Here is a 15,519-nt window from a genome sequence, read left to right as displayed (position 1 = left end):
GAGAAGTGAGCGAACGTTTGGAGTCTGGAATTAAAACCTGATACTTGCTATTGATACTAATATTTTCATAGTAACTTCATTTGCAGTGTTAATGTAAGACTACTTGCGACAATTAAAAAATATTATTATTGTTGTATGGGGGCGAGGGGATGATTCGTGGGCTATTGGGTGGGTGAAGGTGATGTTCACACCTTAGTCGCTGGGTGGCAGTTTTGCTGCGCCGGACTCTTGATACTTGCACTCGAGCAGCCCTGTGGGTTTCAAGGCGACAAGTGCCCATCCATCACCAGCTATAGACGTGAGTGTGACTGTGCTTGTCAGCGAGATCTGTCGCTTCTTCTGTCCACCCTCCCACTTCCCGCAGGTCGGATCATTTCAACCACCGGTCTTTTTGTTGTTGTTGCATGCCGCCGCTGACTCGGCATGATTCTCGCCGCGCAGCCACCCCGGGTTCAGAGAATGGCTTCCTGAGCTGCTGTCCCACCGGACATCTGAGCGCTGCGGTAACTGGGCGGACCGCCACCGACCCACTCAAGGTAAGGCGGCAATCGGGCAGCTTGCCTGTGTGTGTGCGTGTGCAGGGCAACTGGCGCTGTTCACTCGCGGCGAACGAGAGGTCCTGATTGATTGATTATGCTTGGCCTAATAAAGCATAATTGTTACATTTTAAACTACCATTGCCAAAGGCGAGCTTCCCCCCGCCTTTGCTTGGCACCGGCAACCTTCCCCTCCCCCCGACCAGGGTGGCATAATATTAGGGGGAGGGGTGTGCTTGGTTGGGGGTCCGGGCAGGAGGTAGAAAACCTCAGATGTAGCATCAGGGAGGACATAAATTGGAGGAAGGACTGGCCAGCTTCTCCTCACCAAGACTGGTTTCGCCTTATCGGAGCTCCCACAATGGATGCCACGATGTCCTCAGTTCGCACCCGTGCTGCTTCTTGCTGAGTGTCGCCCAGCACCGTTTGCAGAACCTCCCTGCTGCAGTGCGGTGCAGGGGGAGCAAAGCAGGCATTCGTCACCGCGCTCACAACAGACGGGAAAGCCGCTGTGTCCCAACCAGCCACATATGTGCGGTTAGGATTTGCCTCACATGCCCTCAAATTATAATTTTATTTGATCCATATGCTCCTTGGGAGAACAGGCAGAAGGAACATGTTTTATTTTCACAAGAACAGCAGTTGACACGCCAACATCTTTATTGCCGCCGCTGATTTCCTCTCCTGGAGGTGCTGACTCTCTGACAGTGGCGTTCTGTGCCCAAGTGACGGTCATTTATGTGTGCCCTTGACAGCGAGTGCCAGCAAGATATTCTACTTAAAGGGCCATCACAATTGTGCCCACTCCTGCCACCTGCCAAGTATATTTCCTGTAAAGATTACTGGGATTATGCTACCATCAGTCCCCAAGTGAGATCCCCCGATTTGTTATGCTTCTTCACAAGATGCCCCCAAATTGCTATGCTCCCAGATGAGGAGGGTTGAATGGGCTCCCCTTCTTTATTTATTTTTTTTGGATATGTTTTTTATTGAGTTTTCATATTTTATATTCAACAAATTATAAAAATAGACATGATCAGAAAAAAACTGCAAAATCCAACACCTATATTTACAAGCGAGCATCTTCAAAACAACAACTGTGACCGTGACCCCCTTTAACCTGCATACATATTTTACATTCCCAATATGACCAAGGCACATATTTACAAGCATTTGGTTTGGGCCTTAGTTTGCCATCAGACCTGTCCCTTGCGGCTTTGTCCTTCCTGTGTCGTACCATGTGTTAATTTTTGTTTGCCTTCACTGCGCCCCCCCCCCCCCCCCCCCCCCCCCCCCCCCCCCCCCCCCCCCCCCCCCCGCCCTTGCTCTATTGATTGCTGGCTAGAACAGGCCTTAACACAAGTTGGCGAACGGCTTCCATATCCTGCGGAAGCCTTATTCCGATCCTTGCATGCCAAATGTTATTTTCTCCAGCGTGAGATATTCCGCCAGGTGGGACAGCCAGTCTGCAGCCTTGAATGGTGCTGCCAATCGCCAGTCGGGCAGGATTCCCTGGTGAGCGATCAAAGAGGCAAAGGCTGGGGTGCAGCCACCCTCCCCATGAAGAGCTTTGGTTGATCTGGTATACTGAAGACTGCCACTCTTGGGCATGGCTCAACCCTCACTCTCACAACCCTGGACATAGCCTCGAAGAAGGACGGCCAATACCCAACAAGCCTGGGGCAAGCCCAGAACATATGTGCATGGTTGGCTGAGCCTCCTTGGTACCATTGGCATTTGTCCTCCACCTCCAGGAAGAACCTGCTCATTCGAGTTCTGGTTAGGTGAGCTCTGTGCACCACCTTTAGCTGTGTTAGGCACAGCCCTGCGCACGTGGAGGTGAAGTTCGCCCTGTGAGTGCTTCGATCCAGAGTCCTCCTCCTATCTCTGCCTAGTTCCTCCATCCATTTTTTCCATGTTTCATCCGGGGGGAGGGTACCTCTTCCAGAAGTCACCCACACTTGTCCCCACAGTTTCCCTCCCCTAGGTCACCCATGTTCAGCAGTCCTCCTAGTGAGTGTCCTGGTATCTGGGGTACGTCGTTTCTTTACAGAGGAAGTTTTTAACTTGCATGTATCTCAGGCCATTCACTCATGGTAGCTGGAGCTTCCCCATCTTTATTAAGCCCCCTCAGTTGGTTGCAACAAGGTTAAATTAAAAAAGATCCTTTCCCTGAAGGATACTTTTTCCCAATCCAAATGTATTTATGTTTTTAAAGGAACTAATTTAACCGGGCTTTCTTGAGTTAAAGCAAGACTGAGTTTATTAGTTACTAAAATGTAAGAGAAAATCATAAAAATGCAACATACATACACATAGATAAGGTGTGAAGAGTGAGTCCAAAAATAAAAGTTTATAAAGACATATGAATCAGTCTTTGGTGTGTCCCTGATGAGTAGGTAGTGAAACGGTGCGGCCGTTAAGTTGGGTGATTCTGGTAGCGCAGATTTGGCAGTTGAGTGGTTGGTTAGGAGATTCTTGGTTCTGCAGGTTGGCTGACAGGATTTGTCCTGTTTCCCTTTTTACGGTGGCTTTGCTAACTTGTGACTTGCTTCCAACAGTTAGAGATATTTGTTTTACCTGCAAGCACAGAGTTGTCTAATGGGCATTCTTTAACTGTGACCTACAGAGCACACACTAGCACTGGGGAACTAGAAGATTAGATTAACACCGAGACCAGGGTTGCAGTTACAATCCCTTTTCTTGTGTATTCCTGGAAGGGGAAACCCACAAACATGTCTTTTGCTTTCTTTCAACTCACATCATGTCAACAGTCTGGGATATAACTATCAGGAGATAGTTTTTGCTGCAATGGTATTTAGCCTCCGTAATCTCTATAGAAGATTGCAGTTCAGTTTTTGCATTATGTCTCTTCCTTTGATGAGTCTCAGTTTGAAAAAGGTGTGATATTCCGTTCTCTCATAAGAAGTTGGCTATGTGCAATCCACATGGGAATTCCAGTTAATGGTTACTTTGCTATGTCAGGCAGTTTTTGCTGTGTGTCTTTTTTTAAAAATAAACACGTCTTACTTGAAAGTTCAATATGTGCATAAGTAATTCAGGGCTATGATGGATAGCCATGACAACAATGATTAGAAACATGAAATTCTGCTCCTTAACTCAGAGTCATTCAGGCTTGTTGTAATGCCAGTACCACATCCAAGGTCATCACAGGGCAGGAAAGCAACATTAAACAAAACCATTTTCTAATCTACTTCATTGTACTGTATTGTGTCCAGTGCCCCGACAATTAGCTGCTGAAGCTGCCAGGCTGTTTCTATGAAGTCAAGTAGAGGTCAATGAAATGAGTACTGTGCACTGTTCTGATCTTCACATTACAAAAAGGACATAGAGCGAATGGAGAAGGTCCAAACGAAGGATCGTTAAAGTTAATATCAGAACTGAGGGTTCTTAGGATTAGGAAAAACTGAACAGTCTGGGACTATTTTTCCCAAGAAAAAAGCAGACCACAGGAAAACCTGATTGAGATTTTTAGAATGATGGAAGGGTGTGACAGGGTGCACAACAACTTCTTTAAATACGTGATCATTAATGTAATGAAAATTCCGAGGTGCTCCATAGGAGCTCTATAAAACAAAGTGTAACACTGAGCCACGTAAGAATATATAGACCAATAACTTGGTCCTGGAGGTGTTCTGAAGGATTGTCTGAAAGGCAAAAAATCTAGGTGGAGTACTGGAGACATCTGGAGAAGATTTTCCAGAGCTTGGGGCCTAGGCAGCTGAATGTTCAGCCACTGAACGTGGAGTGAGTAAAACGGGATACACAGGAGGCCAGGATTAGAGGAACGCAGATATCTGGGAGGTTTGTGGAGCTGGAGGAGATTTTATAAACAAAGAGGAGCAAGTCCATGGGGGAATTTGAAAACAAGAGTGAGAATTTTAAAATTATGTGCTGCCTGAATGGGATCCAATCAATGTATGTCAATGAACACTGGAACAATCGGGTACTTGCTGCAAGATAAGGCATGGGCATCGATGTTTTGAATGACCTCAATTTTACCGAGGATAGAATGTGGGAGTGCATTGCAGTAGAGTCTAGAGGTGAGTTCAGCAGCAGATAAGCGGAGACAGAGGAGAAGTCGGGCAATGTTATGCAGGTGGAAATAAGTGGCTAATTATAACACCAAAGTTGCAAACAGTCCGGCTTAATCTCAGACTGTTTGCCAATGAGAGGAATGGAGTTGTAGCAAGGAAATAGAATTTGCAGCAGGGGCCAAAAACCTTTAAAAAATATATGTTTATGAAAATTGTTTCATAATAAACAAAACCATACAGAACAATTAACCAAAGTTACACAATCAAAGAACAAATCTAACAAGCAAAAGCACACATTAACTAAACCCTCCAAAAATAAACTAAACCCTCTAACAGCTCACGGCGACTAGCTCCCTAAAAAAAGGAAATGAATGGCTGCCACCTTAGGTAGATCCCTTCTACCGACCCACGAATGGTGTACTCAGCCTTCTCCAAATGTCAGAAAGACATGAGGTCACCCAACTAAGCTGAGGCACTGGGCAGAGTAAGAGACCTCCACCAAGAGAACTTGCCACCAAGTTATTAATGAGGCAAAGGTGAGGAAATCAGTCTTCACCCCCGTTTGAAGCACCGGCGAGTCCCATACCCCAAAAATGGCCACCAGTGGACTTGGATCCAAATAAACATTGAGTATTTCTGACATGGTTTTGAAGAAACTTGCCCAAAGGGACAAGACCAGACATATGAGTGTGGTTAGCCAGCCCTCAGGAGCAACATTCACAATTGTAATCCAGCTCCCAGAAAAATCCACTCATTTACGCTTTAGTCAGATATGTCCTGTGCACCACCTTCAATTGGATCAGACTTAGCTGTGCACATAAAGACATGGAGTTGACCCTGTGAAGGGCCTCACTCCATACCTCAACATCCAGAATGGGACCCAATTCATCCTAGCATTTCACCCTCACCTCACTCAACGGATCTGACTCCACTGAGAGGATATAGCCGTATATGCTCAAAATAGTCCCTCCACCAGACCCTGCCAAAGACAAAGTCCTCTTCAACAGGAAAGAGGGTGGTGCCATGGGAAAGGAGGGAAACGCCTTGTATGAAAACTTGCAAATCTTCTCCAGAGCCACTCGGATGGGGGCCAAGGCTTCTTCCATCGATTTGCGGGGGTCCTCCGACACAACTCGCCAGTGTTCATCAAATGCTTTCATCAAGGTGCTGGAAAGCACCTCGGTCATTAGTGGAGTGGCCAAAGCCCCAGAGGCTGCCTCCGTTATCTTTTGTGCAAACGAGCTCTGAGAGGCCTCTGATTCCATTGACAAACCTCTACTGTCTGCCTTCTATCCCCTGACTTTTCTGGGCATTTCACCTATATACAATCCTTATCCCATTAATTCTGTGGGTTTTCAAAAGAAAATACCCCCTTAAACTAAGAGATAAGGGTAAAAAATGAAATACTCCAGCAGGAGTCACCTCGTGCAAGTCTTCCTCCTACACAATGTCACTGGAAGTAACCCAGGGCCACATTTCATTGGAGAAAATTTCTGCAGATCTAGAATTTGATGTCAGTTAAGCAGTCTAATAGTTAAGCAAGAGTCGCGGAGTAGAGAGATATAGAGGAGATTTTTCCACTTGTGAAGGAGATCAGAAGTGGTGGTGTGTTACAGTTCGCTCAGGATGGAATTTTCCCATTTTGCAGCAGCTGGTGGGAAAAACGGTGGGAAACCTCCTGTCAAAGCAGTGCCTTTCTCCACCATCTTGTTTGGCTGAGAGTTAACAAAAAGGGGAGGGTCACATGACATCACGCTGTTGAGCCCGCCCTGCCAGCAGCTTGGGTTTGAAAAGGTCAGGGAGCCTTTTTTTAAGTGGTGGCCCGATAAAATGTTTTTTAAAAAAAGAGCCCCCAGTGAACGTCGCGAGAGACCTGTCATATTTTAGACATAAATGGATCATATAACTGGACAGGTGTAGAGGCCTGACAATGAGATTTGAATTCATTAAAATTGGCTTCCTGGCATTGAATGTCAGGAGTCCTGTTATGAGGTTGGAGGGGGGGCAATGGCAGTGGGAAATCCTGCTGACATAAATTGTGTTTTAGGCCTCTCCTGATATTTTGTGCTCCTGATGCCACCCATGCCCGATGTGAATGGGAACACAAAATCCCATTGCTGGGGCAACTTGCACTTTTACATTAATATTGTAGCCTGGAGCTACGGATAGAGTGAAGGCTGCAACATTCTATCCATCTGCAGTTTTTCAGCTTTTACCTTAAATTGTTTAGAAGAGACAGCAAGGTGAGGTCATTCTGCTAACTTATGGACCCCACTTTAGATATAGGGAGGTCTTGTGGAGCAGTGAGTAGCATTGCTGTCTCTGAACCAAAAGTTCTGGGTTTGAGTCCCACTCCAGGACTTGATGGCGAAAGAAGGTGCGTTCAAAATGCAGTCAAACAGGTTGAGTATCTGCCGACAGAGCATTCCAACACATGCCAATGCCAGATAGTAAGAGCAGTACGTCAGCTATCTGATGGAAAGAATGGAGGTTGAGATGCCTTATCAATTAAGGGATGCTGTCCAATGAAATTGAATCAGAGCCAGCCTGTCTCTGCTTGCATATGTTTTAGTTGAAGTGTAGAGAGAAGAAGGAAACAAAAATCAATCTGATCCACATATGAAGTTGCGACGGTCACACATAAAGTTGTGACGGTCATGTCTGGACCCAGCATGTGGAGGAAGATAACAGAGGGACGAATAGGGCACTTAATAAATCTTTCCCGTGTTTGTAAAGTGTTCATTTTTATTTTGTTCAAGGACAGCAGATTCTTGGGAACACCATCCCCTCGTAGTTCCAGTCACCATTATGACTGAGTCATAGAGGTCCAGATTTTTGACTCCTGGGAATGGAATCAGGAATTTAAGAATTTAGGATTTTTGATGGTAAATTCCAATTTGCAGTGCTATTCTGACCTTGCACTATCTTTGTAGCAGACCTTGAGTGTGAACCTTACATGCACCTCTCAGAAGATAGGGGCCGCCATTGTGAGGGTCACAGGAAATTTGAATTGCCTTCCCCACGCTATTTTAAATAGTGGATTATTTATGGAAGCTCTTAAAAAACCCTCAGGTTTGAGAGTTTGTGACCACTGGGGGAAACCTGCTGAGGAGTCTGGAACATTATGACAGTTATGTGCTAAATGTTTTGACGCCTTCAAATGTCATTATTAGATGCTATATTGTAATGGAGATGTGATTTTAATGTAGCGAATGATTATAGGACTCTGACCTGTAACAGTTAGTTGACCATTAAATTGAAAATGTTGACAGGCATTGTAGTACTTTTACCAGTGGAATAAAGGTGTGATTATGCATTCAAACCTGCAGCATAATGCACTGGGAAATACTCTGCTCATGTTTTAGATTGAGAATTAAGGGCAGGATTCTCCGACCCCCCGCCGGGTCGGAGAATCGCCGTGGGTCGGCGTGAATCCAGCCCCCGCCGGCCGCCAAATTCTCCGGCCCTCCAAAAGTCGGCGAGGCGTGAGAATGGCGGGGACCGGCGCGACTCAATGGGCCCCGGGGCTGCCCGAAGTCTCCGGCCCGCAATGGGCCAAAGTCCTGCTGGTTTTTTGCCAGTTCCGCCGGTGTGGATCAGACTAGGTCCCTACCGGAGGGACCTGTCGGCGTGGGCAGGCTCCAGAGTCCTGGGGGGGGGGGGGCGATCTGGCCCCGGGGGGTGCCCCCACGGTGGTCTGGCCAGCGATCGGGGCCCACCGATCGGCGGGTGGGCATGTGCCGTGGGGGCACTCTTTTACTACGCGTCGGCCGTGTCAGCCTCCGCGATGGCCGACGCGTAGGTGACCCCCACCCTGCGCATGCGTGGGGATGATGTCAGCAGCCGCTGACGCACCCGCGCATGCGTGGACTCTCGCCAGCCAGCGGAGTCCCTTCGGCCCCGGCTGGCATGGCGGCAAAGGCCTTCCACGCCGGCCGGTGGGGCGCAAACCACTCCGCCGCCGGCCTAGCCCCTGAAGGTGCGGAGGATTCCGCACCTTTGGGGTGGGCCGACACCGGAGTGGTTCATGCCACTCCGTCCGGCCGGGACCCCCCACCCCGCCGGGTACGGGAGAATCCCCCCCTAAATGCCCAGTCTTTAGCTTTGAAAGAAATAGCCCTGCTGTTGAACATTAAAAACAGAATCTTGGGGACTTCCGGTGGCGGCCATGGAGGGCTAGGTTGCACATTTGATTGCTCCCGCCTGTAACAGACTTTTGGACTTTTTTCCCCCTTTTAAAAAAATTTATGGGATAAAGCAGTGAAGAGTGAGACAGTAAGGAGAAATCCTTCTCCAGTGTCTGGGGAATTGGACCAGAAGTGGCCGTGTGAGACGACAAAGGCCTATAAGGGAGACGCAAGCAGAGCTAGTAACATGGGACAGCGTGGCGGAGGGCAAGGGCCGTGGGGAGACGGCACAGTGGTCAATGGAGCAGCTGGTGAAGTTTTTTGAGGATTGCTTCGCCAAGCTGAAGAAGGACACGCTGGACCCGATTGATTGATCAAGTGGTTCAGAATCAGGAAACCCATGGGAGAACGATCCAGGAGGTTGAACAAACGTTGTCCGAGCACAAGGAGTATATAACCGTGCTGGAAAGCAAGGTGGGGATGATGAACGACCACCAGAAAAGAATGCAGGAGAAGCTGGAGGACCTGGAGAATAGGTACAGGAGGCAGAATCTCAGAATTGTTGGCCTCCCTGAAGGCAGTGAGGGATCGGATGTGAGGGCCTATGTGACGGACATGTTGGAGAAGTTGATGGGGGTTGGGGCGTTCCCTCGGCCCCTGGAATTGGACAGAGTGCACAGAGCCCCTGCGAGGAAGCCCTGAGCGAACGTACCGCCGAGGGCCAAGGTGGTACGTTTTCACCGTTTCATGGACAAGGAACACGTTTTGCGGTGGGTCAAGAAAGAACGGAGCAGCAAGATTGAGAACTGTGAGTTGCGCATTTATCAGGACCTGGGAGTGGATTTGGCCAAGAGGCGAGCTGGGTTCAATCGGGCAAAAATGACCCTCTTTAAGAAGGGGGTGAAGTTCAGGATGCTGGGCCCGTCTGTGAGTCACACATGAGGATCAGGAATTTTACTTTGAAATGCCGGACGAAGTATGCACCTTTATTAAAGAAATGAAGCTTGAGGCGAATTAAAAGACATTTAAGTCTTGGAGAAGTACTGTGGCAGCGATTTGTGGAGCTGGATTGTAAAAATGTAAGTAGCTTTATGTGAAATAATGGGCTGTGTGGATGGTTAAAGGTTGATCTGTCTTGCAGGGACCTTGTTAGAGGGGGGGATGGGCTTTGAATTTAGTTCTGCTTTTTTCTAAAGTGATGTGGGCGCGATTCTCCGCCCCCCATGCCGGGTGGGAGGATAGCGGGAGGGCCTCCCGACATTTTTCACTCCCTCCCGCTACCCCCCCCCCCCCCCCCCCCCCGAATCCGCATTTGCGGAGAATCTCGCCCATTGTTCCTTCACTATTTTTTTTCTCTGTTGTTTGTTTATTGGGGAATGTGATGCCTTTAAAATGTTTATTCATGTGGGGGGGAGAGAGACGAGTACAATAGGGAGACAGACTGCTTGGTGTCAGGGGCAAGAGCTATCGTGTCAGCATGGGTCAGCTGACTCTCGGAAGCGCAGTGGCGGGTTGGCAGGTGTTAAGCTCGAGCTTGACTTGGGAATTGGGTTTTTAGTGTTGTGGCTAGGGTTGAGGGAGGGGGGAGCTGCTTTGCTGACAGCGGAGGAACTGTTACTAGGGGACAAATGGGAGGTCGGGAACGACGACAGCCCGAGTGGGGACTCGAGGAAGCAGGGGGCGTGAGCTCAAGGCTGGCCTAAAAAGGGTGATGGCTAGTCGGCAGGGTGGGGGTTGGAAGCCCCCCCGTCCAGGTTGATCACATGGAACGTGAGAGGACTGGATGGGCCGGTCAAGAGGGCTTGCATGTTCGCGCATTTGAGGGAACTGAAGGCGGACGTAGCAATGCTACAAGAGATACACCTAAAGGTTACAGACTAGACGAGGTGGACGAAGGGTTGGGTTAGCCAAATGTTCCACTCAGGACTGGACTCAAAGACCAAGAGGTTAGCGATCCTGATCAGCAAACGTGTGGCATTCGAGGCAGGAAGAATCATGTCAGACAAGGGGGCAGGTACATAATGGTGACTGGGAAGTTGGAGGGGGTGTAGTGGTACTTGTGAACATATATGCTCCGAATTGGGACGACGTGGAATTTATGAGGCGGGTGTTCGGTAAGATCCCAGACTTAGAGTCACATAACCTGATCATGGGAGGGGACTTCAACACAGTCATTGATCCGGAATTGGACCGATCAAAATCCAGGACAGGGAGGAGGCCGGCCGCAGCAAAGGAATTGAAGGGTTTTATGGGACAGATGGGGGGTAGACCCATGGAGGTTTGCACGGCCAAGGGCGAAGGAGTTTTCCTTTTTTTCACATGTCCACAAGGTTTACTCTCGCATCGACTTTTTTGTTCTGAGCAGGGCGCTAATACCGAAGGTGGTGGATACTGAGGACTCAGCAATTGCAGTGTCGGATCATGCCCCGCACTGGGTGGATCTATGGGTTAGCGTGGAGAGAAGGCAACGCCCGCTGTGGAGACTGGACGTGGGGTTACTAGCGGATGAGGCAGTCTGTGGGCGGGTTAACAAATCCATCCAGAACTACCTGGAAACAAATGATACGGGGGAGGTTTCTGCAGCGACGGTCTGGGAAGCTTTGAAGGCAGTGGTCAGAGGGGAATTAATCTCGATACGGGCCCACAGAAAAAAGGTGGAACGGGCTGGGAGGGATAGATTAGTGGAGGGGATACTCCAGGCGGACAGGAGATACTCAGAGGCCCCGGACGCTGGTCGACTGAGGGAGCGGAGGAGGTTACAGGCGGAGTTTGGGCTGTTGACCACAGGGAAAGCAGATTAACAGTTGAGGAAGTCAAGGTGGGTGATCTATGAGTACGGGGAAAAGGCAAGCAGAATGTTGGTGCACCAGCTCAGTAAAAGAGAGGCCGCCAGGGAGATAGGTAAAGTAAAGAATAGAGACGATAATACTGTCCTGGACCCTGTGGGGGTGAACAAGGTGTTTAAGGACTTTTATAGGAAATTATATGAGTCGGAACCCCTGGCTGGGGTGGAGGGGATGAGGCAATTTCTGGATCACTTGAGGTTCCCGAGGGTGGAGGAGGATCTGGTGTAGGGGCTGGGAGCCCCAATTGAGATTGAGAAAATAATCAAGGGGCTGGAGGGCATGCAGTCGGGCAAGGCCCCGGGGCCTGACAGCTACCCGGTGGAATTCTATAAGATGTTTTCAGAGATATTGAGCCTACTGCTGGTGAGGACATTTATCGAAGCAAGAGAGAAGGGAGACCTCCCCACAACAATGTTGCAGGCCTCGATTTCATTGATCCTGAAACGGGAGAAGGATCTGGAGCAATGCGGATCATACAGGCCGATTTCTCTACTGAATGTGGATGCCAAACTGCTGGCTAAGATACTGGCCACAAGCAGGGCCGGCTCAAGGCACCGGCAACTCGGGCAGTCGCCCGGGGCGCCATGTGCTGGGGGGCACCAGAGACTCGGGTCCCGCGCATGCGCAGTTGGGCCGGTGCCAACCAGCGCATGCGCGGTGGCCGCCCTCCCCCGAGGCGCCCCCCCCCCCCCCCGGTCCGCCCCCTCGCTCCGCCCCCCCGCTCGGTCCGCCCCCCCCACCCCCGCCCCCCCTCAGCCCCCCCCCCCCCCCCCCCCCCAAGGGCGCCGAAGTTCAGCTTGCCCGGGGCGCCAGCAACCCTAGGGCCGGCGCTGGCCACAAGGATAGAGGACTGTGTCCCGGGGGTGATAGGGGAAGACCAGACGGGATTTGTAAAGGGCAGGCAACTCAAGGCCAATGTTCAAAGGCTTTTAAATGTTATTATAATGCCCTCAGAAGCAGAGGAGGCGGAGGTGGTGGTGGCCTTAAGAGGGTCAATGTTAGGGTTCTTCAGAGGTGGCAGCCGTTCGGCAGCTTTCTCGGGGAAAATTAAAAATGTCAGCAGATGCAGTATTCCGGGGGGGGGGGGGGGGGGCAGATTGTTGTTGTATGGTTGAGGTGTGTGAAGATTGGGCTGGCGAGGGGGTGGGGGAATTTTTATTTTACCATGTTGATGTCATTGTTTTTGTTACTGTTATAAAAAATTTCAAATACCTTAATCAAATATTATTTAAAAAAAACAGAATCTCAGCACCTGCTGCACTCCATTAATTAACACGTAATCTGCTCTGAAGTGGAAATGAAATACCACTTGGAACTTAAACAAAAAAGCCATCAGATGTTTCAGTTCCAATGGACGCCATTGGTGACAATTTCTCGCGGCTATTTCAAATGTTTGGCAGGGTTTCAAAGGATCCGGAGACACTTATCTAACAGGAACGACACGGTAACACAGTGGTTAGCACTGTTGCTTCACAAGGCCAGGGTCCCAGGTTCGATTCCCGGCTTGGGTCACTGTCTGTGCGGAGTCTGCAGGTTCTCCCTGTGTCTGCATGGGTTTCCTCCGGGTGCTCTGGTTTCCTCCAACAAGTCCTGAAAGTCGACCCTGCGAAAGCCAAACAGGCGCCGAAGTGCGGCGACCAGGAGCCTACTTGTGACACCGAAAATTGCCACTTCTGGTCTCAGGGCAACTTTCACCTTCAGTACCTCAGACATAACGTCAGTGAACCACCGTCAGAATCCCATCAGCTTCAGACAAGCCCAGAACATGTGGACATGGTTCGCGGGCCTTCCGTGCATTGCCCACATCTGTCGTCCACCCCCTCAAAGAACCTGCTCATTCTGGCCACCGTCATATACGCCCTATGAACCACTTTGAATTGAATAAGGCTCAGCCTAGCACACAAAGAGGATGCGTTCAGTCTCCTCAGAGCCTCCTCCCATAACCCAGCCTCAACCTACCCCCACCCCCACTCTTCCTCCCACTTCCGTTTAACTTCTCCGATCCTGGCTCTCCCAAATCCATTAATTCCTTATAAATCTAATAATAATAATCTTTATTTGTGTCACAAGTAGGCTGACATTAACACTGCAATGAAGTTACTGTGAAAATCCCCCAGTCGCCACATTCCGGCGCCTGTTCGGATACACTGAGGGAGAATTCAGAATGTCCAATTCACCTAACAGTACGTCTTTCAGGACTTGTGGAAGGAAACTGGAACACTTGGAGGAAACCCACGCAGATATGGGGAGAATGTGCAAACTCAGCACAGACAGTGACCCAAGCCGGGAATTGAACTCGGCTCCCTGGCGCTGTGAAGCAACAGTGCTAACCACTGTACTACTGTGCCTCCCTTGCCAACCCCGGTTTTCGACACCACCTTGTCCTGCAGCCTCAGGGGCGGCAATTCAGGATGAACGGCACCTGCTTCCTGACATAATCCTGTTCTTGTAAGTACTGAAACCCATTCCCGCTCGGCAGCTCATACTCCTCCACAAGTTCTTCTAAGCTCGAAAAGTTACCCCCAACAAATAGTCCCCAAACCGTTCAATATCCGCCTGTCGCCACTCCAGGAACCCCGCATCCAACCCGCCCGCGTGCAAATCTCTGGTTCCCACAGACCGGTGCCCAGACTGAGGCACCATCAACCTCAGGTGCTGCCGTCACTGTCCCCACACCCTGAGGGCCACCACCGGGCTTGTGGAGTACCTGTCCAGCGAGAATGTCAGAGGCGCCGTCAACAGTGCCCCTAAACTTGTGTCCTTACAAGAGACTGCCTCCATCCGTTCCACACCAACCCCTCCCCACTACCCACTTCCTAACCATGGCTTTATTAGCTGCCCAGTAATAGTTCATTAAATTTGGCAAGGCCAGCCCTCCCCCCACATTCCCAGTCTAGCAAGACGTCTTTTACACGTGGGGATTTCCCCGCCCACACAAAGCCCGAAATCCAAAAAAACAATCAAACTTCGGAAGGTTCTGAAAAACCAAAAAGAACCTCTGAAGCACCATCATTTCACGGTTTGCATCCGCCCCGCCAGTGACAGCGGGAGCACGTCCCATCTTTTGAAATCCCCCTTCAACTGATCTACCAATTGCAGCAGATTCAATTTGTGGAGTTGTTCCCACCCCTGTACCACCTGGATGCCCAAGTATCTAAAGTCCGTCCCCACCACTTTAAACGGCAGCTCGTCCAGCCTCCTCTCCTGTCCCCCTGCCTGGATGGGGAAGACCTCATTATCCCCCATGTTTAATTTATACCCGGAAAACCGTCCAAATTCCTCTAAGATGCTCATGATCCCCTCAATACCTTCCAGTGGGTCCGAAATGTAAAGCAGCAGATCATCCACATATCAAGAAACCCTATGCTCTGCCCCCCCCCCCCCCCACCCCTGAATTATCCCTCTCCAATGTCTTGATGCACTAAATTCCATTGCCAATGGCTCTACGCCAAGGCAAAAAGCAACAGGGAGAGTGGACATCCATTTCTAGTTCCTTGGTGCAATCCAAAATACCCCCAAATCATCTGATTCGTCCCTACGTTGCTACCGGTGCCCGATATAACAACCGAACCCAATCAAAAAAACCTTGAACCCGAACCATCCCAGTACTTCCCACATATATTCCCATTCTACCTGATCAAAGGCATTCTCTGTATTCATAGTGACCTCCACCTCCTGTCCCTCCAGGGGCAACATAATCACATTCAATAAGCACCCAACATTCGTCGAGAGATGCCTCCCTTTTACAACGCCATATGGTCCTCCCCTATCACCCCCATCGCACAGTCCTAAATGCGCAAGGCCAAGTTCTTTGCCAACACCTTGGCATCTAAATTTAATAGCGAAATTGGATGGTAAGACCCGCACTGCTCGGGGTCCTTGTCCTTCAAAATTAAGGATCATAGAATTAGATTCATAGAGTCCCTACAGTGCAGAAGGAGGCCATTCGCCC

General features: G+C 49.7%; 1 protein-coding gene across 1 annotated transcript in view; it reads left to right on the top strand.

Annotated features, from left to right (window-relative positions):
* The first annotated feature begins 230 nt into the window (after nucleotides 1-230).
* LOC119961806 (inositol polyphosphate 1-phosphatase-like) overlaps nucleotides 231-15,519 on the top strand; it is a 98,449-nt gene continuing 83,160 nt past the window's right edge. The window contains exon 1 of the mRNA XM_038789150.1: nucleotides 231-536. The gene's annotated coding sequence lies outside the window, so the exon portion shown is untranslated. The remainder of the gene's footprint in view (nucleotides 537-15,519) is intronic.

This window comes from Scyliorhinus canicula, chromosome 2 (assembly GCF_902713615.1).
Source record: "Scyliorhinus canicula chromosome 2, sScyCan1.1, whole genome shotgun sequence".
NCBI lineage: Eukaryota > Metazoa > Chordata > Chondrichthyes > Carcharhiniformes > Scyliorhinidae > Scyliorhinus > Scyliorhinus canicula.
The sequence above is the reverse complement of the archived record's forward strand: the minus strand, read 5'-3'. Positions and strand labels throughout refer to the sequence as shown.